The sequence below is a fragment of the Somniosus microcephalus genome, chromosome 3 (assembly GCF_052327205.1).
Source record: "Somniosus microcephalus isolate GS21.2 chromosome 3, FLI_Smic_1.0, whole genome shotgun sequence".
In the NCBI taxonomy this organism is placed as follows: domain Eukaryota; kingdom Metazoa; phylum Chordata; class Chondrichthyes; order Squaliformes; family Somniosidae; genus Somniosus; species Somniosus microcephalus.
This window is the reverse complement of record NC_140989.1, coordinates 298,770,398-298,796,424: the sequence shown is the minus strand read 5'-3', so window position 1 is coordinate 298,796,424 and position 26,027 is coordinate 298,770,398. Positions and strand designations below refer to the sequence as shown.

At 43.1% G+C, this 26,027-nt stretch overlaps 1 pseudogene; it reads right to left on the bottom strand.

Moving 5' to 3' along the window:
* The window catches only part of LOC147122087 (uncharacterized), an 88,038-nt pseudogene extending 62,969 nt beyond the window's left edge, over positions 1-25,069 (bottom strand).
* Between the last annotated feature and the right edge of the window lie 958 nt (positions 25,070-26,027).

Below are 26,027 nucleotides of genomic sequence, written 5' to 3'. Positions count from 1 at the left end.
AATGGCAAACATTCAAAGACCGAATGGATGAGCTACAGAATTTGTTCATCCCAGTTTGGCATAAAAATAAAACAAAAAAGGTGACTCAACCGTGGCTAACAAGGGAAATTAGGGATAGCATAAGATCCAAGGAGAGGACATATAAATTGGCTAGAAAAAGCAATAATCCTGAGGATTGGGAGCAGTTTAGGAGTCAACAAAGGAGGACAAAGGGACTAATTAAGAAAGGGAAAATAGAATATGAGAGTAAGCTTGTAGGGAACATAGAAACTGACTGCAAAAGCTTTTATAGATATGTGAAGAGAAAAAGATTGGTGAAGCCAAGCGTAAGTCCCTTACAGTCAGAATCAGGGGAATTTATAATGGGAAGCAAGGAAATGGCAGACCAACTAAATACATACTTTGGTTCTGTCTTCACAAAGGAGGACACAAATAACCTCCCAGAGATGTCGTGGAACATAGGGTCTGATGAAAGGGAGGAACTGGAGGAAATCAGTATTTGTAGGGAAATGGTGTTAGGAAAATTGATGGGACTGAAGGCCGATAAATCCCCAGGGCCTGATGGTCTACATCCCAGGGTACTTAAGGAAGTGGCCCTAGAGATAGTAGATGCATTGCTGGTCATCTTCCAGAACTCGATAGACTCTGGAATGGTACCCATGGATTAGAGGGTAGCTAATGTTACCACACTATTCAAAATAGGTGGTAGAGAAAAAGCGGGGAATTATAGACCGGTAAGCCTGACATCGGTAGTGGGGAAAATGCTGGAGTCTATTATAAAAGATGTAATAGCAGAGCACTTGGAAAGCAGTGACAGGATCGGACAAAGTCAACATGGATTTACAAAAGGTAAATCATGCTTGACTAATCTACTGGAATTTTTTGTGGATGTAACTGGTAAAATAGATAAGGGAGAACCAGTGGATGTGGTGTATTTGGACTTACAGAAGGCTTTCGATAAGGTCCCACATAAGAGATTAGCGTGCAAAATTAAGGCACATGGGATTGGGGGCAAGGTATTGACTTGGATAGACAACTGGTTGGCGGACAGAAAGCAAAGAGTTGGAATAAACGGGTTGTTTTCCGAGTGGCAGGCAGTGACTAGTGGGGTACCGCAAGGATCGGTCCTAGGACCCCAGCTGTTCACAATATATATTAATGATCTGGACGAGGGAATTGGATGTAATATCTCCTAATTTGCAGACAACACAAAGTTGGGTGGGAGGGTAAGCTGTGAGGAGGATGTCGTGAAACTCCAGTATGATTTGGACAGGTTGGGTGATTGGGCATAAACATGGCAAATGCACGATAATGTGGATAAATGTGAGGTTATCCACTTTGGTGGCAAAAACAGGAAGGCAGATTATTATTTGAATGGCAATAAATTGGGAGAAGGGGAAGTGCAAAGAGACCTGGGTGTTATTGTGCACCAGTCGCTGAAGGTAAGTATGCAGGTGCAGCAGACGGTTAAGAAGGCAAATGGTATGTTGGCCTTCGTAGCAAGAGGGTTCGAGTACAGGAACAAGGATGTCTTGCTACAGTTGTACAGGGCCTTGGTGAGACCGCACCTTGAGTATTGTGTGCAGTTTTGGTCATCTTACCTGAGGAAGGACGTTCTTGCCATGGAGGGAGTGCAGCGAAGATTCACCAGGCTGATACCTGGGATGGCAGGAATGACGTATGAGGAGAGATTGTGTCGATTGGGCTTATACTCACTGGAGTTTAGAAGATTGAGAGGGGATCTCATCGAAACCTATAAAATTCTGTCAGGTCTGGACAGACTAGATGCAGGAAGGATGTTTCGGATGGCCGGGGAGTCCAGAACCAGTGGTCATAGTCTAAGGATAAGGGGTAAGCCATTTAGGACTGAAATGAGGAGGAACTTCTTCACCCAGAGAGTGGTGAACCTGTGGAATTCTCTGCCACAGAGGGTGGTGGAGGCCAGTTCATTAACTATATTCAAGAAAGAGTTGGATATATTTCTTGAGGCTAAAGGGATCAAGGGATATGGGGAGAAGGCAGGGACAGGGTACTGAATTTGGATGATCAGCCATGATCTCATTGAATGGCGGAGCAGGCTCGAATGGCCGAATGGTATACTCCTGCTCCTATCTTCTATGTTTCCATGTTTCTAAGGTGACCAAAACTGCACACAATACTCAAGGTGTGGTCTCACCAAGGCCCTGTACAACTGCAGCAAGACATCCTTGTTCCTGTACTCGAATCCACTCGCTACGAAGGCCAATATACCATTTGCCTTCTTAACCGCCTGCTGCACCTGCATGCTTACCTTCAGCGACTGGTACACAAGGACACCCAGGTCTCGGTGCACTTCCCCTTCTCCCAATCTATTGCCATTCAGATAATAATCTGCCTTCCTGTTTTTGCCACCAAAGTGGATAACCTCGCATTTATCCACATTATACGGTACTGCATCTGCCATACATCTGCCCAATCACCCAACCTGTCCAAATCATACTGGAGTATCTCAGCATCCTCCTCACAGCACACATGCCCACCCAGCTTTGTGTCATCTGCAAACTTGGAGATATTACATCCCTCATCTTGATCATTAATATATATTGTGAATAGCTGGGGTCCTAGCACCGATCCCTGCGGTACCCCACTAGTCACTGCCTGCCACTCGGAAAAAGAGCCATTTATTCCAACTCTATGCCTCCTGTCTGCCAGCCAGTTCTCTATCCAAGTCAGTACCTTGCCCCGAATCCCATGTGCTTTAACTTTACACGCTAATCTCTTATGCGGGACCTTATCGAAAGCCTTCTGAAAGTCCAAATACACCACATCCACTGGTTCTCCCTTATCTATTCTACTGGTTACATCCTCAAAAAATTCCAGTAGATTAGTCAAGCACGATTTACCTTTTGTAAATCCATGTTGACTTTGTCCGATCCTGTCACTGTTTTCCAAGTGCTCTGCTATTACATCTTTTATAATGAACTCTAGCATTTTCCCCACTACCGATGTCAGGTTTACCGGCCTATAATTCCCCGTTTTCTCTCTACCACCTTTTTTGAATAGTGGGGTAACATTAGCTACCCTCCAATCGATGGGAACTGTTCCAGAATCTATAGAATTTTAGATGATGACCAGCAATGCATCTACTATTTCTAGGGCCACTTCCTTAAGTACCCTAGGATGTAGATTATCAGGCCCTGGGGGTTTATCGGCCTTCAATCCCGTCAATTTCCTTAACACCATTTCCCTACAAATACTGATTTCATTCAGTTCCTCCCTCTCATTAGACCCTATGTTCCCCGACATCTCTGGGAGGTTATTTGTGTCCTCCTTTGTGAAGACAGAACCAAAGTATGTATTTAATTGGTCAGCCATTTCTTTGTTCCCCATTATAAATTCCCCTGATTCTGACTGCAAGGGAACTACACTTGACTTCACCAATCTTTTTCTCTTCACATATCTATAGAAGCTTTTACAGTCAGTTTTTATGTTCCCTGAAAGCTTACTCTCATACTCTATTTTCCCTCTCTTAATTAATCCCTTTGTCCTCCTTTGCTGAATCCTAAACTGCTCCCAATCCTCAGGTTTGCTGCTTTTTCTGGCCAATTTATATGTCCTCTCCTTGGATCTTATGCTATGCCTAATTTCCCTTGTTAGCCACGGTTGAGTCACCTTTTTTGTTTTATTTTTATGCCAAACAGTGATGAACAAATTCTGTAGTTCATCCATGCAATCTTTAAATGTTTGCCATTGCCTATCCACCGTCAACGCTTTAAGTAACATTCCCCAATCCATCCTACCCAACTCGCGCCTCATACCATCGTAGTTTCCTTTATTTAAATTCAGGACCCTAGTCTCTGAGTCAACTACTTCATTCTCCATCTTAATGAAGAATTCTATCATATTATGATCACTCTACCCCAAGGGGCCTTGCACAACAAGATTGCCAATTAATCCTTTCTCATGAAAGTAAGCATTCAGGTGCAGCAGGCGGTTAAGAAGGCAAATGGTATGTTGGCCTTTGTAGCGAAATGGTTCGAGTACAGGAACAAGGATGTCTTGCTGCAGTTGTACAGGGCCTTGGTGAGGCCAGATCTTGAGTATTGTGTGCAGTTTTGGTCACCTTATCTGAGGAAGGATGTTCTTGCCATGGAAGGAGTGCAGCGAAGATTCACCAGGCTGATACCTGGGATGGCAGGAATGACGTATGAGGAGAGATTGGGTCGATTGGGCTTGTACTCGCTGGAGTTTAGAAGAATGAGAGGGGATCTCATTGAAACTTATAAAATTCTAACAGGGCTAGACAGACTAGATGCAGGAAGGATGTTCCCGATGGTCGGGGAGTCCAGAACCAGGGGTCATAGTCTAAGGATAAGGGGTAAGCCATTTAGGACAGAGATGAGGAGGAATTTCTTCACCCAGAGAGTGGTGAACCTGTGGAATTCTCTGCCAAAGAAGGCAGTAGAGGCCAATTCATTAAATATATTCAAGAAGGAGTTGGATATATTTCTTAAGGCTAAAGGGATCAAGGGATATGGAGAGAAGGCAGGAACAGGGTACTGAATTTGGATGATCAGCCATGATCTCATTGAATGGCGGATCAGGCTCGAGGGGCCGAATGGCCTACTCCTGCTCCTATCTTCTATGTTTCTATGATACCCAGTCTAAGATGGCCTGATCTCTAGTTGGTTCCTCGACATATTGGTCCAGGAAACCATCCCGTATACACTCCAGGAATTCCTCCTCCACAGTATTGTTACTAATTTGGTTAGCCCAATCTATATGTAGAATGGAGGTTGGATGATTGACGCAATATAAAAGGATTGTGGAAGTTGCCAGAAAAGCAGGCACAGACCTGCATCAAACACCAGATGCACATTAATAGAGTGGAAGCCTTGTGATTCACGAAGCTAGTCGTATTGAGTGAAGGAGCGACATGAGTCAAGTCAATGACACCATAGACTTGGGGGAATCCTGCAATATGTCCAAATCCCAGAGTCCTATCCTGCTACTTCAGGATGTCCATGGAGAAATTGCTGAATGTGTTTGCTCTCTCAAGCAAGGCATCAGTCATTTGTTGACTACAAGCTTGAAGCACAGACAAACTGATGTTGCTGCTATTCCCTGTGGCAACCTTGAAGGAGCCAGAGGCAAAGAAGTTCAGGGCTGCAGTGACCTAAATTATAATAGGCAATACTGTGCTAGTTGGTTGCAAATCGTTTTGTAGATGTGACAACTCTGTCACTGCTTCCATAAAGAATTGAAGTGTTTTTATGCACTGCTCCTCCGGGAACTGCAGGTATGTTGCTTGGTGCCTATAAACTCTGTTGGAAGAATAAGAATTCCCTCTGAGCATGCATCCTATTTGCTCTCCATCCAACTCTGCTCTGCTTCTTCCTACAGATTACGTTGTTGCTGAACTAATGACGTTGCCAAGTTTCCTGCATCAAGTAACAAAAAAAACTGTTTTAAATGTTATAAAGGGGGATAACTGTACACTTACTGATGTACACTTACTGATGTCACTCTCACTTCCCCCTCCCCACTGTTCCTGGGTACGTGAGCAGAGTGGTTCTGTTACTGGACCAGTAATCCAGAGCATGGAGTAATAATCCAGGTTTTCTCCGGGTGCTCCGGTTTCCTCCCACAGTCCAAAGATGTGCGGGTTAGGTTGATTGGCTATGATAAATTGACCCTTAGTGTTAGGGGGATTAAATATGTGGGGTTACGGGGATAGGGTGGGATATGTGTTGGTGTAGGGGTTACGGGGATCGGGTGGGATATGTGTCGGTGCAGGCTCGATGGGCCGAAATGGCCTCTATCTGCACTGTGGGGTTTCTGTGATTCTGTGAAAATGTGAGTTGAAATCCCACCATGGCAGCTTGAGAATTTGAATTCAGTTTCAAGAATTTGGAAATGAAAAGCTGGTATCAGTAAAAGTGACCTTAAAGCTGGTGGATTGTCATAAAACTCAACTGATTCACTAATGTCCTTTAGGGAATGAAACAGACCTATATTTGACTCCAGTCCCACACCAGTGTGGTTGACTCTTAACTGCCTCTGAATTGGCCGAGCAATCCACTCAGTTGTATCAAACCTCTAAATGCAGCGGATCAAGAAGAAGGCCCACCACCTTCTCAGTGCATCTTGGTATGGACAATAAACGACGGTCTTGCCAGCAAAGCCCACATCTTGAGAATGAATTAAGATTTCATTCACTCGTATTCAGTTACATTTTAATGTTAACAAAGAACCAACTGGGTAGTTATTTTTCTGCTAGGTTTACGTAGGAGAAATTTATTTTTTAACTTCAAAGTTCACTTCACATGAGTTGCAGTTATGCTGCTTCTGGTGACGCCAAGTAGTGTTGGATTAGCTCCTCAAAGTGGTATCACAGTGGTCTTACAAATATTCAATTTGGCAATTTTGCAGCAGTTACAATATACATTTTTATCAATTCTATCCCGAAGCTACTTTGTATTGATGTAAAATGTATAGTATATTTAAAAGATTACTGGTTAAGCAATGAAATTCTGTATAAAAAAAAATTGAAAACACTGATCAAGATTTCAGATGGAAGCCCATTAATCCAGATCTGCTTTACCATTCTAGAACCTCTTCATTGAACACTGTAATTACCTGACTGTTGTACAGTTCTGCATGTTATCATTAATTAAATATTTTACTGGTATTGCTCATGACACTTTCTACTGTATGGTTGACAGTGTGACAGCAGATGCTGCCTGTGACTGGTGCAGAATTCCAATAGAGTCCTAGTTTCAACCCTAATGTGCTAGACAGCTGTCATATTCTTAGACAGGTATGACAAATCAAATCTTCATGCTTCTAACGATAAAAGCATATTTGATTAATAACTTTTCTGTTCCTTGAGGGAGATCTAATAGGTATATCTACCTATGAAATTACATGCTAAATAATCCCTGCCTTCCACTTTTCAAGGTCATAGTTAGAACCACTGAGAATACGGCTGGAAGGTCCCCTCCACTGGCAGTCCCTGAGCAGCACAGCTGAATTGAATTTGAGCTCCAGTGGCATTGTGATTCAGCTAGCAGCTTGAAACAGAAGCTCCACCACCAGACACTGACTGCTGCTGTAAACAGTCTCCACGGTACCTGGAAAACAGCCAGAAAAGTGAGACATGGATTGTTTTCTAGCATACAAGAGTTTGGGCAAGCAGGCAAATTTACAACAGAAAGTGTACAGGATGAAACCCAGCATTTTACCATTTGTGGTCCGAAAATCAACCTGACAACATGGAAATCATTGAATGAAGTGAATCATGAGGGCTGTTCTGTATGTTCACATCACAGTGAAACAAAGCAGTTTAACAATTCATAGCTAGCTTCATCGCACCAAGAGTTTGCTCTTTTTTGTCTTCAGATACATCAAAGAAGCATATGTGCAAAAGACATGAATATCCAGCTCAGATCACAAGGGGAGACTATCGTTACATTTCTGGGTCACACTATCATACAAGTAGATATAGTGCAGTGTGAGCCAACTCCCACAAAAGTAAGATGCTCAAACCAGTTATGGAGTGACTGACTCACTATACCCGAGAATATCTACAGAAGACTCAAGTTCGTAACACTTACCTTCGCAGTTCCCTTCAAATCTGATAACTTTCTCCTTATTTGAGTCCAGATACTGTAGATTGCATTAACTCTTGATCTCTCAGGCTATGAGCACAGATTTCCTCTGGGAGTGAACACTGTAGGTCCAAACAGGCACCCTGCTTTGTATGTGTGACATGGAGCAGGAACATTACTGCTGCATCACAAAATCTGGCTGTTCTTCTACTGTGATGCTCCATTTCACTTGTAAAAACTCTTGAGTGACTTCAATTTGCCAGCTCCTATTCCCAGGTCAGCTTCATCTTAAGGGGGTGCTGAGGCTTTTAAATATCTGCAGTAGTACTCTCAAACTCTGTCTATACGTGGAAACTCCCAGAGCACATAATGGAAGAAAGAAAGACTTGCATTTATACAGCACCTTTGACAACCTCAGGATGTCCCAAAGCACAATTACAGCCAATAAAGTACTTTTTGAAGTGTAGTCACTGTTGTAATGTAGGAAACATGGCAGCCAATTTGTGCACAGCAAGCTCCCACAAACAGCAATGCGATAATGACCAGATAATCAGTTTTTAGCGATGTTGATTGAGGGATGAATATTGGCCAGGACACCGGGGATAACTCTTCTTCAAAATAGTGCCAAGGGATTTTTTGCTTCCACCTGAGAGAGCAGATGGGGCATCAGTTTAACGTCTCATCTGAAAGACGGGACCTCTGATAGTGCAGCACTCCCTCAGTACTGGACTGGAGTGTCAGCCTAGATTTTTGTGCGTGGGACTTGAACCCACAACCTTTAATTGAATATTTAATTTTTGTCAATTAGAAAAGGTGTAGTGCCAGGGGACTGGCGGATAGCTAACGTAATGCCGATATTTAAGAAGGGGGATAGAAAATGTCCAGGGAACTATAGACCAGTCAGCTTAACATCGGTGGTAGGAAAAAATAATGGAATCCCTACTAAAGGAGAAAATTGAAGAACATCTAGAAACCAAAAATATAATAATAAATAGTCAGCATGGATTCAAAGGGGAAAGTCTTGCTTGACCAACCTCATTGAATTTTTTGAAGAGGTAACCGAGAGAGTAGACAAGGGTAATGCAGCAGATGTAATTTATCTGGATTTTCAAAAGGTCTTCGATAAGGTACCACATAATAGAATAATGAATAAGGTCAGGGAATGTGGAGTCAGGGGACAAGTAGCAGAATGGATAGCTAGCTGGCTTCAAGACAGAAAGCAGAGTATAGGGGTAAAGGGTAGCTAATCATAGTGGCAGAAGGTGGGAATTGGTGTTCCACAAGGATCAGTGCTGGGACCACTGTTGTTTATAATTTATATTAACAATTTAGATGTCGGAATCAAATACGCAATTTCTAAATTGTGGATGACACCAAATTGGGAGTGGATAGTCAATACTGAGGAGGACTGCAACAAATTACAATAAGACATTAATAAACTTGCAGAATGGGCATATAATTGGCAAATGAAATTCAACACAGATAATTGTGAGGTATTACATTTTGGTAAGAAAAATAGGGAGGTTACATATTACTTGGATAATAAGAATCTAAATGGGGTAGAGGAGCAAAGGGATCTCGGGGTACAAATACACAAATCACTAAAAGTATTGACACAGGTTAACAAGGCCATAAAAAAAGCAAACCAAGCACTAGGGTTTATTTCTAGAAGGATAGAATTGAAAAGTAGTGAAGTTATGCTAAACCTGTATCGAACCTTGGTTAGACCACACTTGGAGTACTGCGTACAATTCTAGTCGCCATATTATAAAAAGGATAGAGAGGTACTGGAGAGGGTGCAGAGAAGATTTACAAAGATAATACCAGAAATGCATGGGTATACCTATCAGGAAAGGATGAACAGGCTGGGTCTCTTTTCTCTTGAAAAGAGAAGGCTGAGTGGTGACCTAATAGAGGTCTTTAAAATCATGAAAGATTTTGATAGAGTAGATACAGAGAGAGAGTTTCCACTTGTGGGGAAGAGCAAAACTATAGGCCATCAATCTAAGATAGTCACCAGGAAATCAAATAGGGAATTCAGAAGAAAATTCTTTACCCAGAGAGTGGAGAGAATGTGGAACTCGCTACCACAAGGAGTGATTGATACATTTAAGGGGCGGTTAGATAAGCACATGAGGAAGAAGGGAATGAGGATTATGCTGATAGAGTTACATGAGGAAAAACGAGAGGAGGCTCGAGTGGAGCATAAATGCCGGCATGGACAGTTTGGGCTGAATGGACTGTTTCTGTGTTGTATATCCTATGTAATCCTATGAAACTGAAAGATTAGGTGGAAATGGATGTGAGTTAATAATCCTGTTTTTGCTTCACCAATGCCACCATCAAAATTTGTATCCTTTGTGTGCAATTGTAGCCTTCCTACTGCTGCCCTGGCTGAGATCAGTGAACATAGCACAGACCTGGGATTGAAGCTGGGCCCTTCTCATCATTATTGCTCAGTGCCACCAGAGATGTTGACAATACCCACTAAAACTCTGAAACCTTAAAGCATTTAATAAATTTCTCGGTTCTTAATCTTTACCTTCTATGTTCAGTTTTCATTTCAGCCAATAATCACCTATATGGGAATGACAACTCCATTTATTTCAACAAACATAGAAACATAGAAGATAGGAGCAGGAGTAGGCCATTCGGCCCCTCGAGCCTGCTCCGCCATTCAATGCGATCATGGCTGCTCATCCAAATTCAGTACCCGATCCCTGCCTTCTCCCCAAATCCCTTGATCCCTTTAGCCTTAAGAAATATATCCAACTCTTTCTTGAATATATTTAATGAACTGGCCTCCACCGCCCTCTGTGGCAGAGAATTCCACAGGTTCACCACTCTGGGTGAAGAAATTCCTCCTCATTTCTGTCCTAAATGGCTTACCCCTTATCCTTAGACTGTGACCCCTGGTTCTGGACTCCCCGGCCATCGGGAACATCCTTCCTGCATCTAGTCTGTCCAGTCCTGTTAGAATTTTATAAGTTTCAATGAGATCCCCTCTCATTCTTATAAACTCCAGCGAGTATAAGCCCAATCGACCCAATCTCTCCTCATACGTCATTCCTGCCATCCCAGGTATCAGTCTGGTGAATCTTCGCTGAACTCCTTCCATGGCAAGAACATCCTTCCTCAGATAAGGCGACAAAAACTGCACACAATACTCAAGATGTGGTCTCACCAAGGCCCTGTACAACTGCAGCAAGACATCCTTGTTCCTGTACTCAAACCCTCTCGCTACGAAGGCCAACATACCATTTGCCTTCTTAACCATCTGCTGCACCTGCATGCTTACCTTCAGCGACTGGTGCACAAGGACACCCAGGTCTCGTTGCACTTCCCCTTCTCCCAATCTATTGCCATTCAGATAATAATCTGCCTTCCTGTTTTTGCTACCAAAGTGGATAACCTCACATTTATCAACGTTATATTGCATCTGCCAAATCACCCAACCTGTCCAAATCATCCTGGAGTTTCTCGGCATCCTCCTCACAGCACACGTCCACCCAGCTTTGTGTCGTCTGCAAACTTGGAGATATTACACCTAGTTCCCTTGTCTAGATCATTAATATATATTGTGAATAGCTGGGGTCCAAGGACCGATCCCTGCGGTACCCCACTAGTCACTCCCTGCCACTCAGAAAAAGACCCGTTTATTCCAACTCTTTGCTATCTGTCTGCCAACCAGTTCTCTATCCAAGTCAATGCCTTGCCCCCAATCCCATGTGCCTTAACTTTACACGCTAATCTCTTATGCGGGACCTTATTGAAAGCCTTCTGAAAGTCCAAATACACCACATCCACTGGTTCTCCCTTATCTATTCTACCAGTTACACCCTCAAAAAATTCCAGTAGATTAGTCAAGCACGATTTACCTTTTGGAAATCCATGTTGACTTTGTCTGATCCTGTCACTGTTTTCCAAGTGCTCTGCTATTACATCTTTTATCATGGACTCTAGCATTTTCCCCACTACCGATGTCAGGCTTACCGGGCTATAATTCCCCGTTTTCTCTCTACCACCTTTTTTGAATAGTGGGGTAACATTAGCTACCCTCCAATCCATGGGTACTGTTCCAGATTCCATCGAATGTTGGAAGATGATCAGCAAAGCATCTACTATTTCTAGGGCCACTTCCTTAAGTACCCTAGGATGTAGATTATCAGGCCCTGGGGATTTATCAGCCTTCAATCCCATCAATTTCCCTAACATCATTTCCCTACAAATACTGATTTCTTTCAGTTCCTCCCTTTCATCAGACCCTATGTTCCCCGACATCTCTGGGAGGTTATTTGTGTCCTCCTTTGTGAAGACAGAACCAAAATATGTATTTAAATGGTCTGCCATTTCTTTGTTCCCCATTATAAATTACCCTAATTCTGACTGCAAGGGACCTACGCTTGACTTCACCAATCTTTTCCTCTTCACATATCTATAAAAGCTTTTACAGTCAGTTTTTATGTCCCCGGCAAGCTTACTCTCATATTCTATTTTCCCCTTCTTAATTAATCCCTTTGTCCTCCTTTGTTGAATCCTAAACTGCTCCCAATCCTCAGGTTTACCGCTTTTTCTGGCCAATTTATATGTCCTCTCCTTGGATCTTATGCTATCCCTAATTTCCCTTGTTAGCCACGGTTGAGTCACCTTTTTTGTTTTATTTTTATGCCAAACTGGGATGAACAAATTCTATAGTTCATCCATACGGTCTTTGAATGATTGCCATTGCCTATCCACCGTCAACCCTTTGAGTGACATTCCCCAATCAATCCTACCCAACTCGCGCCTCAGACCATTGTAGTTTCCTTTATTTAAATTCAGGACCCTGGTCTCTGAGTCAACTACTTCAGCCTCCATCTTAGTGAAGAATTCGATCATATTATGATCGCTCCGACCCAAGGGGCCTCGTACAACAAGATTGCTAATTAATCCTTTCTCATTACATAATACCCAGTCTAAGATGGCCTGATCTCTGGTTGGTTCCTCGACAGATTGGTCCAGGAAACCATCCCGTAAACACTCCAGGAATTCCTCCTCCACAGTATTGTTACTAATTTGGTTAGCCCAATCTATATGTAGATTAAAGTCACCCATGATGACTGCTGTGCCCTTATTGCACGCTTCTCTAATTTCCCTTTTAATGTCATCCCCAACCTCCGCATTACTGTTTGGAGGTCTATATACCACTCCCACTAACATTTTCTGCCCCTTGGTATTTCTCCGTTCTACCCATACAGATTCCATATCATCAGAGCTAATATCCTTCCTTACAATTGTGTTAACCCCTTCTTTAACCAGCAATGCTACCACACCTCCCTTTCCTTTTTGCCTATCTTTCCTGAATATTGAATACCCCTGGATGTTGAGTTCCCAGCCTTGGCCACCCTGGAGCCATGATTCTGTAATCCCAATCAAATCATATTCGTTTACCTCTATTTGCGCAGCGAATTCATCCACCTTATTATGAATGCTCCTTGCATTAAGACACAAAGCCTTCAGGCTTGTTTTTTTAACGCTCTTAGACCTATTAGAATTATTATTTTCTGTGGCCATGTTTGATTTAAACCGTTGATTTCTCTGACTGCCACTTTTGTTTTTCTCCTTCTTATCATTTGCTTTTATCCTTGGTTCCCTTTTCTCTGTCTCCCCTGCTCAGGTTCCCAAACCCCTGCCATTTTAGTTTAAACCCTCCCCCAGAGCACTAGCAAACACTACCCCTAGGACATCAGTCCCGGCCCTGTCCAGGTGCAAACCGTCTGGTTTGTACTGGTCCCACCTCCCCCAGAACCGGTTCCAGTGTCCCAGGAACTTGAATCCCTCCCCCTGGCACCATTCCTCTAGCCACGTATTCATCTGAAATATACTTCTATTTCTACTCTGACTAGCACATGGCACTGGTAGCAATCCTGAGATTACTGCCTTTGAGGTCCTATTTTTTAATTTACCTCCCAGCTCCCTATATTCAGCTTTTAGGACCTCATCCTGTTTTTTACCTATATCGTTGGTACCTATATGCACCACGACAACTGTCTGTTCACCCTCCCCTTCCAAAATGTTCTGCAGCCGCTCTGAGACATCCTTGACCCTTGCACCAGGGAGGCAACACACCATCCTGGAGTCTCATTTGCAGCCGCAGAAACGCCCATCTATTCCCCTTTCAATAAAATCCCCTATTACTATAGCTCTACCCCTCTTTTTCCTCCCGTCCTGTGCAGCAGAGCCACCCCTGGTGCCAGGAAGTTGGCTGCTACTGCCTTCCTCTGATAAGCCATCCCCCTCAACAGTATTCAAAGTGGTATATCTGTTTGAGAGGGGGATGTCCACAGGGGACCCCTGCACTACCTGCCTGCGCCTACTATTCTGTCTGTTGGTCATCCCTTCCCTTTTTGCCTGTCCAATCTTTGCCTGCGGTGTGACCAACTGCTTGAACGTGATATCCACGATGTCCTCAGCACGCGAATGGTCCAGTATGTATCCAATTGCAGCTCCAGCGCCACAATGTCGTCTGCCAGTAGCTGCAGCTGGACACAGTTCCTGCACACATGGTTGTCAGGGACACAGGAAGTGTCCCTGAGTTCCCACATAGTGCAGGAGGAGCATACCACGGGGCCATCATGACTTACCCTTTAATTAATTCAAATTAAATTAAATCAAATCAATCCCACCAATTACACTACAGTTAAATGATATACTTAAGGGCCCTGGTTTACCCACAGTCCCCGCTACTCCAGAGAGCTTAGAAACTATAAACCACAGAGTTTAAGTTTAAAAAGAGAGAAATACTCACCAACCAATCACTTACCTGCTTTCTGGTGACATCACACTTCGATTACTTTTTACTTCTCTCCCTCTCTAGAGATTAGTAAGCCTACCTGGTCCTCGCCACTGCTTTTAAACCTCGCCGCCGCTCAGCCGCCTCGTCTCCCGCAGGTCCGCTGCTGCCGCCGCTCTGAGGCCTACCTGGTCCTCCCCGCTGCTTTTAAACCTCGCCGCCACTCAGCCGCCTCGTCGCCCGCAGGTCCGCTGCTGCCGCTGCTCTGAGGCCTACCTGGTCCTCACCGCTGCTTTTAAACCACACCATGAGAGGGTTACTTTGTGATGCATCGGGATACTTGTGTCAATTCAACTTTGTACACTCATTTATGAATGCTACAGTGCTCCAGGTTGATGTGTACTATTGATGTTGTTGTATCTGCTGCCAACTTCAGTTTTCACCCACTGTGCTGAATCCCAGTGAAATTCCTATTTGGGAAGTATACTGTCCTACCAGAAGTCAATACTCACCATTTTCAACAGCGCCATAGGATGGGTTATTAAATCATCAATGGCCTGTTTCTGTGTGGTACTTTCTATGTAATTCTATGTAAAAACATACAAGAAGCAGTAAGATAGCCTTTTACATTCACTGCTAGTTCATAAGGGAAGGCTGACAAACCAGATTTCTTATCCCCAGAGTAATCCTTTCATCACAGTTTACACAGTCCAATCCTAATCACGTACCTCATCTCAACAATTGATTACTCATGTTAATGAACATTGTTGTTATTCTGAGTGTTATCATATCCCCTGCCAAAACTATGTGTAAAATCCCTGGCTTAATGTACCAGTTCATAAATGTTGCTGGCACTGTCTGCCACTGGTCATTGTGATTAGCATTTATACCTCTAAATTGGCATTACAATTGATGGCTATCTCATTAAAGAAGTACTGTGTTTATAAAACTCTGTTCTCTAGCCACTAACTCCATCTCTCTCCCTGGCAACTGTCTGAGGCTGAACCAGACAGTTTGTAACCTTGGTGTCATATCTGACCCGAGATAAGCTTCCGACCACATATCCATGCCATCACTAAGACCGCCTATTTCCACCTCCGTAATATTATCCAACTCTGCCCCTGCCACAGCTCATCTGCTGCTGAAACCCTCATCCATGCATTTGTTACCTCTAGACTTAACTATTCCAATGCACTATTGGCTGGCCTCCCACATTCTACCCTTTGTAAACTTGAGGTCATCCAAAACTCTGCTGCCCGTGTCTTAACTTGCACCAAGTCCCGTTCATTCATCACCCCTGTGCTCGCCGACCTACATTGGCTCCCGGTTAATCAACGCCTCGATTTTAAAATTCTCATCCTTGTTTTCAAATCCCTCCAGGGCCTCACCCCTCCCTATCTCTGTAATCTCCTCCAACCCTACAACCCTCAGAGATATCTGCGTTGGTGGCCTTGCCTTCAGCTGCCTAGGCCCTAAGCTCCAGAATTCCCTCCTTAAATCTCTCCGCCTCTCTACCTCTCTTTCCTCCTTTAAGACGCTCTTTAAAACCTACCTCTTTGACCAAGCTTTTGGACATCTGCCCTAACATGTGGCTTGGTATCAAATTTTATTTGACAACACTCCTGTGAAGCACCTTGGGACGTTAAAGGTGCTCTATCAATACAAGTTGTTGTTGTATAAAAAAGAGCTGGGCAAACCTATTTTGCTTGTTCATTTCACTTGTGCCGGATATCACACTGACTCCCACCAAAAACAAAGGGTTTGCAAAAGAGTTTGAGTCAGCAACCATTAAAAAGAGGGAAAGGAAGAATGGGTGACGGAATGGGTCTGCACAGTCGACTTAAACTTTTGGGACCTTGGGTCAAATCCAGCCCAGACTGATGGGTACATATTGGCTATATGAGTTCTATCTGAAATAGATTTGGGCAGTCTCAACCCAGTTCATAGTGGCCATAGATGTATAGCATAAAACTACTCCCTAAGTTATCAGTCTTACTCAGTGAGGTTGCAGGATGGCTAGCATGGGATCATGGAAAATGTCACATTGGTACAGGGTATGGTAGCCTAATAGTTATAACACTAGAGTAGCAAGCCAGAGGTCATGAGTTCAAATCCCACCAGTTGAGAATTATATTCAATTAATCTGGTAATTTGTGGGCTGACACCAGAATAAAATGATGATGAAAACTTGTAAAAGCCCAATTGGTTCACTAATATCACCCAAACCCATGTGGTTGACTTTTAATATTCTCAGGACAACAATGAATGGATAATAAATGCTGCTTTGCCAGTGTTACTCACATTCCAAGAACACATTTTAAAAAAGGAATGGGTCTTCTGGGTTAGGCACAAGACACATTGGGATAGATCTTCAACTTGCTGCCTGGGTGTAAATCTGGTGTTGTGGAAATTAAAATTGGGTAGTTTCTGTAATGGGCAGCTGATTTGCAATGTCAGTTTTACACCCATGTGGCATGTTGAAAATCTTCCCCATTGTGCAGGAAGAGTCAATAAAGCTTTACTTTGCATCTAACCATTTTATATTTCGCTTACATTGCCAAGCACCAACCAAAAACAATAGTTACCCAATACATTGCACTAAGCCTAAGCATATATGTACCAAATGTTCAGTCACATAGGATCTAGCTAAACTAATATCAGTCTCCACCATGTTGTCGTCGTACGTGTCTTCACACTGTTCCCTTTGGGGAACTGTATGAAGTGGTGGAAGGATTTCTGGCTGCGATTAATGCTCCTTCTGTGACCGTAACCATCTTCGTACCAGCCATAAGGGTGGTTAGTCCTATGGCGGGAGGGTTTTACGGGCTCCCACAACCCATATGAGAGTGGGGGGGGCACCCACACCCACAGACGCAAGTATCCCGCTGGATGTCAACCCAGAGTTTAGAGCCGGAGCTCCAACTCCACTTGCCGGGACTGTCTGAAGCGGGGTTCGAAACCCTACGCCTTTCTGGCCCAGCGGCGGGGATGCTACCGCTACGCCAAAGGCCCACTCCTCTCCACCATGTAAACATGTTGGAAACTTGTGGGAAATTTTCTAAGGAAAAGGTTACACAGTACAGCTCAAAACTCTTAAAGGAACATTTGGTTGATGGGGATGGGAGAAGCAGCTCTTAGTAAGCCTGACTTGGTTTGGGGAAAAACCATCAGTCACAATTGTCTTTTGACATAATTTACATCATCACATTGTGTGTTTGACAAACCTTTTATCATTTATTTACACTTTTTGATGAAAGTGGGGATCCTTTACTGGAAACGCTTTCCTCAACGCAATGTTCCCTTTATCCATCTGGCTTTTTAAGTAAATGTTGCAAGGTATTTAAGATGCTAACTGCCTCTTACTGGATGCACCCAATAACAGGCCATCTGTTGATTAAGGTATGATGTTGAAATCAATTAGCTTTCAGGAAAAACATGAGTACAATTTGAGGAGAGAAATACAGAAGTTGTTAGAGTATGTTGGAATACTGCATACATTGCCTGGCCAATTCAAAAAGATTTTAAAAAGGTTCTTCGGTGTGTAGATTATTGAGAAGTTCAAGTAAGATAGTGTTATCTTGTTAAACTATTTGTCCAGTAACTGTTTTTAAAAGAATCAAAAACAGAAATTATATGGTTGTGTCCCACATGATTATTTCATCTTTGATCATGTGACAAGCTACGACACCTGTGTAAAGTCACTTGTCAGACAGTGCAATTCATTGTATCCATATTCCTTAGGTGTTATCTCTACCTAATTCTGGAGAAGAAGAAATCCAACCCTTCTTCCAAATTGTTTCTTAATTGGAGCATATGGACAAAAATATGAGACAACTAATACAATCCAGCTTTAAGAAGAAAAACAAATTGGATTAGTTGCTAAATAGAGTAAGAGGTTACACCTGATTAAATTGGAGCAGGTCCTCAGGAATTAATGAAGCTCCCTAGTCCATTTCTAAGAAGAAATTCTGGGATTCTGATAATTACTGAACATAGCTGTGATTTGCAATGAATCAAAAGAATAATATTAAACCAGGCTGGCATAATTGCAACGTGAAATGCAAAAGTGCTGATTTCTGCTAAGATCTGATGAAATAAAAATATCCCATGTGAGCAGACTATTTGAAAAGAAAGATTGATTTGCAGTTGAAGTTTGAACCCTGGAGATTATGCTCTCTCAGTACTTGAGAAGAAAATACAAGTTCTGAAAGTTAATCTCCTGAGCAAAGTAAGATTTTCACTTTTGTGAATTTCCGAGGTTAGTCTGGGTAAGGGGGTCAAGTACATTTATCTAAAAATGTAGACAATTCAATGACATTCTAAAGGACTGCTTCAGTTTAAATTATAATTTAGATAAAGTGGATAGTGCCTCAACTATCATGGATAGTTTTGTCAAAATCTACATATATATTTTGTATGATTTTTATACCAGGATGATGTTGTTTATTCTTTTTATCCAGATTCGTGCTTATGATTCAATTACTGAACTTTTTGTAGAAAATTATATTGGAAATATTTTTCTTCCTACAAACTCAATTTTTTTTATACAATTGCACTAGGAATGAATCCTTTGTACCATATAGTAATTTATCGCCTAATTTGGTACCATCCTAGAAAAATTATCAGCACTTAATGACTTGTTGAAGCGCTCGCACACACTAACTCAAAATCCTGGAACTCCCTACCTAACAGCATTGTGGGAGTAGCTTCACAACACAGATTGCAGGATATCAAGAAACAAGGCATAGGCAATAAATGCTGGTCTTGCCAGTGATGCCCACATTCCAAGAATGAATAAAACACATAAAACTACATTCAACTTGCAACTCTCAGATTTTCAAGGAGCTTAAATGTGGATAATTGGCATTCCTCTAAATCGTATTGGCACTGCTCTAGCGTGCCCTTTTCTAGCACTTCAAAACTCTTTGCGTCCCTCAGTAGTTCCCCTCCTGTTTCAGCCTATGGACATTTAAAACCCGTGAGTGACCCAACACTTTTTGATTTATATTGTCTTGTCTTGACCTGTTTGATTGTTCTCCTGAGTCGACCTCAGTTATTAGTTGGGAATACATCAATTCCTACATTGGTGACCCCATTTTTCGTGAACGTTTTTCACGAAAGCAGCGCAGCCGGTCCCCAATTTTTGTGAATGTTTTTCACAAAAGAAGCACGCCATGGAAGCAAACGCCGTTTTGTGAAAGCTACCGCAATTCAGGGAGCAGCAAGCGCCCTCGTGCTTTATTCTGGTAGAAGCCCCATTCGCCTTGCGCAACATCGATGCGGCGCAGACCAAGCACCGGTACGTGGTCTCTGCACTCGACAGCTCTACCGCCTCTCGGATCGTCCGCCTCCTCGACATCCCCCAACGGAACAGCAAGTATGAATCCCTCGAAGCGCGGGTACTGCAGGTTTTCGGGCCCACAAGATCGGAGCACGCCCCCGCGGAGATGCCATGAGGATTCACCCCTCGCAAGCCATGAGGACTCATCCCTCGCGAACCACGATGACTCATCCCCTGCAGACGCCGCCCCAGCTCCTCAGCCTGCTGGGTTGTGTAATCTACCGTGCGCAGTTCAGCGCGAAAGCGAAGCATTGCTGCCCTCCCGGCAGTTTTCCCCAAGAACGAAACAACAACCGACACTGCGATCAACGAGGTACGGGTCTAACGGGCCTCCCGCGGCCGCGATGGCGATCGGCCACGCGGGAAAATTGCTGTCATCACTGATCATGGCCTCACCCTTGAACTGGCGGCTGATCAACGCAGCAACTGTTAATTCTTCTGTGTTACCGCAGTAACACTACGGCACGCACCGTTTGTGCGTTCCCGACTCCTGAAGAGTTCGCTCGCCTGCTCGGCGAGTTCCCCGACCTGACAAGACCCACGTTCATTTCCTCCTGGATCGCCTGTTTTGGCGTTGCCGCAGATATTTCGTTCGACAGGGGACTTTCTAACAGCATCGACAGAGCCATGGTCCGCATCTACCCAGCCTGCCAGCACCGGTGCCCGTTTCGAACCACGGGCTTCAGAGGTCTCATGTTTCTACGGTCCTTCACAAGGCTGAATACGTTTTATTCGCCATGACGCACGTAAGGATCTGCTCAAGACCACCACATTTCGGTCGACCGCTTGGGACCAGCACCTTTGGACCTCGCCCGCCACGTCGAGACAGCACAACCGCCGCGATGAGGTCGGACACCCATCGTCGTTATGGCAGACCAAGTGTGACTGCCCGCCAGACCACCAGCCGCCCAGTAGCCTCCGCCCCGAGACTACAGGAGTCATTCGGACAGGCTCGTCAGACCACCTCACCGTTTGACTTTGTCCATTAAAGCGAATTCTGGGGGGGCGCATGTGGCGGTACCACTGAGTTAATCTAGCTAATTGTATATAATTCCCTTTAACGATGTTCTAACACCAGCCTAAACCTGTACTATTGTGTTGGGCATTACTGGGTTTTGTATATAGTGTTTTGCATGTACGGGGCGTTGCCCCTTTAAGAGCGCGGGCAAACGCGATGACGTCACGTCGCACATCACGTGACCGCCCAAACGCGGGCAAACACGATGACGTCACGTCGCACATCACGTGGCCGCCCCAAGCGCGGGAAAACGTGATGATGTCACGACACAATCCACGGGGCTGCCGAGTCAGTCCTCGTGGCGTCCCCGTTGGGTGAAGACCTGCTCCATGGCTCTCCTGCATCGATCTTTGTTGTTTTCTGGAATTCATCAAATCCAACATTAAAGCCCTGTTTGATTGTTCTCCTGAGTCGACCTCAGTTATTAGTTAGGAATACATCAATTCCTACAGTTGCCCATTTACTGCCACCTCCAAAGACCAATTTCCCCCCCATTGCTCTTGTCTGTTCACCCAGGTTTCTCAATTGAACAAAAAAATGTGAAAAGCAGGAAAGTTCACCCAATCATTCTTGTTGGATGGTGTGATGCAATATTATGGACTGTGATCTGAACAGGCAAAACTTACTTATACTTTTCTACCAGTACACTTCAGTACCACTACTTCACTGATGTGGAATTGCCAGACATCATACTAACCAGCTAAGCCATTTTCTCTTTTTCTTAAATTGTGACCTTTTATGAAATCTAAATAATGCAGCAGCACTCTACCATCACTGACAGGAATCCTTGTGTGTAAATGTTCCTTTCTTGGGTGGAGTGGGGACCTTGTAAATAAGTGTAATGCTACCATTCAGGTAGTGTTATTAGTATAACAACAGAAAATGCTGGAAAAACTCAGCAGGTCAGGCAACATCCGTGGAGAGAAATTTGAGTTGACGTTTCAGGTCGAACCCTTCTTCAAAACTGGAAAGAAAAGAAACTAGATCGAAGGCAGGGCTGCGATCGGACAAAAAAAAAAAGTGTTATTAGTATGATTGAGTTGCAACTTAAACAATATTGAGAATCAAATGGAGTTGAATTTTTAGTGCTTGATAGCTTGTGAAATAATAGGGTTTCCTTGCCCCTTTCTCCAGTGACAGAACACTAATATTGAGATCATTGCTGATTGGGGAGAGAGAGAGAATCCATCCATTTTTGTGCCTAATATCACAACACTACACATCTTTGAGCATTTGTGGAAAAAAAGAATGAAATCATGTTCTAACTTTTCCATTACAGGCTTTCTCTCTGGAACTTTAATTCAATTTGTTTTATATCAATGCAGACAAATCAAGCTGTACAAAGAAGACCAGTAACATCATGGTACATGCAGTCAGCCAAATCTTAAAATGTATTGCAGTGGATCCTAATGGTTTATAGATGCTTTCAATGGCTGTACCTTGACAGGAGCAGCTTTTTGTTCAATGCCTGTGTAAATGAGGACCTGTGTTAATTGTGGATAAGAAAATGGCTTTTAATTATTCTGCCGGCAATTCACTGTTTTCAATATTAATTGCAAGAATAGTAACCCTATTAATGTTCAATTTTGACAATAGTAAATAACAGGCACATTTGCGCATTGATAAACTCCACATCTTCCGAAATGCAGAGAGCTGATTATGTCAGTAAAAATAAATGAAGTAGAACCTCCTCCAGGAGCTTCATCTGGTAATTAAATATTTCAGCTTTTCTCTTGGCACCTGTCAGATGAACCTAGTGCTTCACCAACTGTTTGGCAACTGTTCCTATGGTGACTGTTGCATACTTGCACCTTGTCAGTTGGCCGATTTTAACAACCGTTTATAATGAACAACAGTTTAGAATGCATTAAAGTCCACTGAAGCCTCTCTTAATCAGACTTGCATCAGTAATTATAGCTCCAGTTATTCAGTTTACTCAAAAAAGCTTTTGCTAATATTAGTAGTAAAGAAAACAGTTTTTCCCATGATTCACTAGATAATGTGCCTTAATTTAATTGTCCCTAAATACACAGTGGGATGACTTAACTTACAAACATAAAATAAAAGATGCTAGAAATACATAGCATGTCAATCAGCATCTGAAAGGGATGGGTTAATGGTGCTTTATTATGAAAGGTCATACCCAAGCCATTAGCCTATATTTATCTTTCAGATGCCTCCTGACCTCTTGCAGATTTTCAGCATTTTCCTTTTTAGCTCAATGTACGACTTCTAACAACAAGACACTGTTTATAAAGCCAGGATGGACGTTTTATGTTTTTAAAAAAAGTAAATCCCCTTTCTCTCCCTGAGGAATGCATCAAATGTGACCTAGAAGATAGGGAAACTAACTCTAGGCCTCTATAATCAAAGCTGCTCTGAAATAGTTGCGAAGAGGTAATTGAGACTGGCCTGGGGGCCATTTCCCCTTCCATATTGTTTCACCCTCTCTATCCCTGGGACTAAGCACCTGGTTCCCAATCTGTGTTTTTTCACAGTAACACTGATGAGCATGGTTGCAATTGTGGCAGAACATGTTGCGAGAACTCCCACTTAGTAGAATTCTACATGATCCAAAAGACCCGAGAATTCTATGATGACAGGCAGCATGTGTGATCGATACAGCTAGTGTACAATTTGTTATTTATATTGATATGTAGCTGAGTATTAAAGATGGTTTGCTTCAGATTTTTGCTGGATAATAATTTCTGAATCCTCGGGTTTACCCAGGTAAAAGCGATCTCAATCCACGCGAATAGGTATTGTTCAGTCTGCAATAACACACGCAATGATTGAATGTGACTCCTTGTTGATAGAATGCAAGAAACTACTACTCACCATGGCAACACTGAACAGTGTTCCACTGGCCTACTTATATGAACGTGCCAGTTGCTTAATTTGTTACTGCACATGGAATTACTCCTTTTATCGTATAATCTTTGGGGTGGGGGGGGGGGGTGGTTGGAAAGCCTGATAACATATATCACTCTATATATCAAGTTGTTCATTCCTTGTTACATTAATATGACTTGCTCGATGATTCCTGGAAATAAAGCAGATTTTAGATTTAGGACTCTTCTAGATTCCCAAAAATCAATGCCTTCAGTTGACTACATAACAGTAGCTCTACCGTGATTTTTATGTTGACTTGTTTATCTACCTTCCAACCTTTGTTCACAACCTTGGTGTCATATTTGACTCCAAGATGAGCTTCTGACCACATATCCGCGCCATCACTAAGACCGTCTAGCTGCACCTCCGATACGTTGCCTGACTCCGCCCCTGCCTCAGCTCATCTGCTGCTGAAATCCTCATCCATGCCTCTGTTATCTCTAGACTTGACTATTCCAACGCACTCCTGGCCGGCCTCCCACATTCTGCCCAAAACACGGCTGCCTGTGTCCTAACTCGCACCAGTTCCCGTTCACCCATCACCCCTGTGCTTGCTGACCAATATTGGCCCCTGGTTAAGCAACGCCTCGATTTAAAAATTCTCACTCTTGTTTTCAAATCCCTCCATGGCCTCGGCCCTCCCTATCTCTGTAATCTCCTCCTGCCCCACAATCCTCCGAGATATCTGCGCTCCTGTAATTCTGCCCTCTTGAGCATCCCCGATTTCAATCACTCCATCATTGGCAGACGTGCCTTCAGCTGCCAAGGCCCTGAGCTCTGGAATTCCCTGCCTAAACCTCTCTGCCTCTCTTTCCTCCTTTAAGACGTTCCTTAAAACCTACCTCTTTGATCAAGCTTTTGGTCATCTGCCCTATTATCTCCTTATGTGGCTCGGTGTCAAATTTTGTTTCATAATGTTCCTGTGAAGCATCTTGGGAGGTTTAACTACGTTAAAGGTGCTACATAAATACAAGTTGTTGTTGTCACTTTTCAGTCAGCCAATTGAAGAACTATAGTTTTCAGAGCATCAGGAAGAAAACAACCCCAAATTAGTTAATTGTTTTTTTAACATGGTAATCAATGTGCTGGAATCTCCATATAGGTAGGGCATATTAAAAATGAACTTTTTCATAAGACACCATTTAAGGTAAGTTTTTTCCTACTGTTCTTGTGGGAACAGCAGGATCAGGAGTGCTCCTCCTGGCCACACAAGAAAAATTTCGGCCTCCCCTATGCCAGGCGACCCCCCTCCCTCCTGCAGAAACTCTCCCTGCGACTTCCCTTCTTGCCAACGAACCTTTCCTTGGCGCTGGCTGGCACCAGAGTTGACCACTTAAATTATTGGATTCCTTTTCTCTGTTCTTCATTTGCAAAGTAATTGCTTTGACAAATGGAATATTCAGAGCATGCAGCTGAGTGACCATAAACTTCATGACAGCCTTAAGAAGGTTGGCCATCGCTATAGCTTGATGATGTATTTACTGTTAATTTAATGGGTTCAAATTCAGCCAGTTTGCAATATTTCTGCGATCTCATTAAACTGATTAGAGGTGAGGATGGGATTTCCGAGCAAAAGCACTGTTATGGATGGAGATCTTTAGAACAACTGTGTATTCCAGTGTAAAGCTCTTACTGTTCCACCATGTTTTGCATCCAGAATTATGGTCTTGTTCTTTTCTGTATTCCTCATTAGCATAACTGAAGCAAATCACTTTTCATGGGAGACTAACTAAGATTTTTCACCTTTTTATTTAGAGTGTGAATATTGTCATGTTCCAGTTTGCTAATGCAGAATTAAGAATTATTTTGGAACTATTCTTTCTTCATCAGTGACAGTATTCTGGTCGTCCTGATATTAGCTGTTGCCACTATTGCATTAGTTTGATTTCCTTCACCTCTTGGAGTTAGAATTGTCAGACAACATGGGGGTGAGATTTGTAAAGCAGGTCCAGCTGTGTAATTTGAGTCAGATGCGCACGACAGAATTACTGTTCAGCTTTTATAAGTGTCCCAACTTTAACCATCATGCTGCAACTGTTGTGGTGCAAGCATGTCATTCAACAGTGAGGTTTTGGCCTGGACTTTGCGCAATTTGCCCAAAACCGGCGCAAAAGATCGTGGAAACTTAAGCGCAGATTGCATTCAGCGCAAATCGAGTTTCTGCCATCTTTTGCGCTTGTTTTAAAAACATTGCACTCGAATCAGGCCCCGCCCACAAAGCTGACCCTGCCCCCAGGATGAATTAATTGCCTTTGGGAATTTCCGCTAAATGCGCTCGTTTGTAAGCGTTCGAAGAGGTTCTAAAATTACTAAGAAACTGACTACTTTACCCCGATATAACTTGAAGATAGTTTTGTATATATTTTTTAAAAGTCATTTAAAAGCGGGTTACTCACAGGTGGTGGATTGACACTG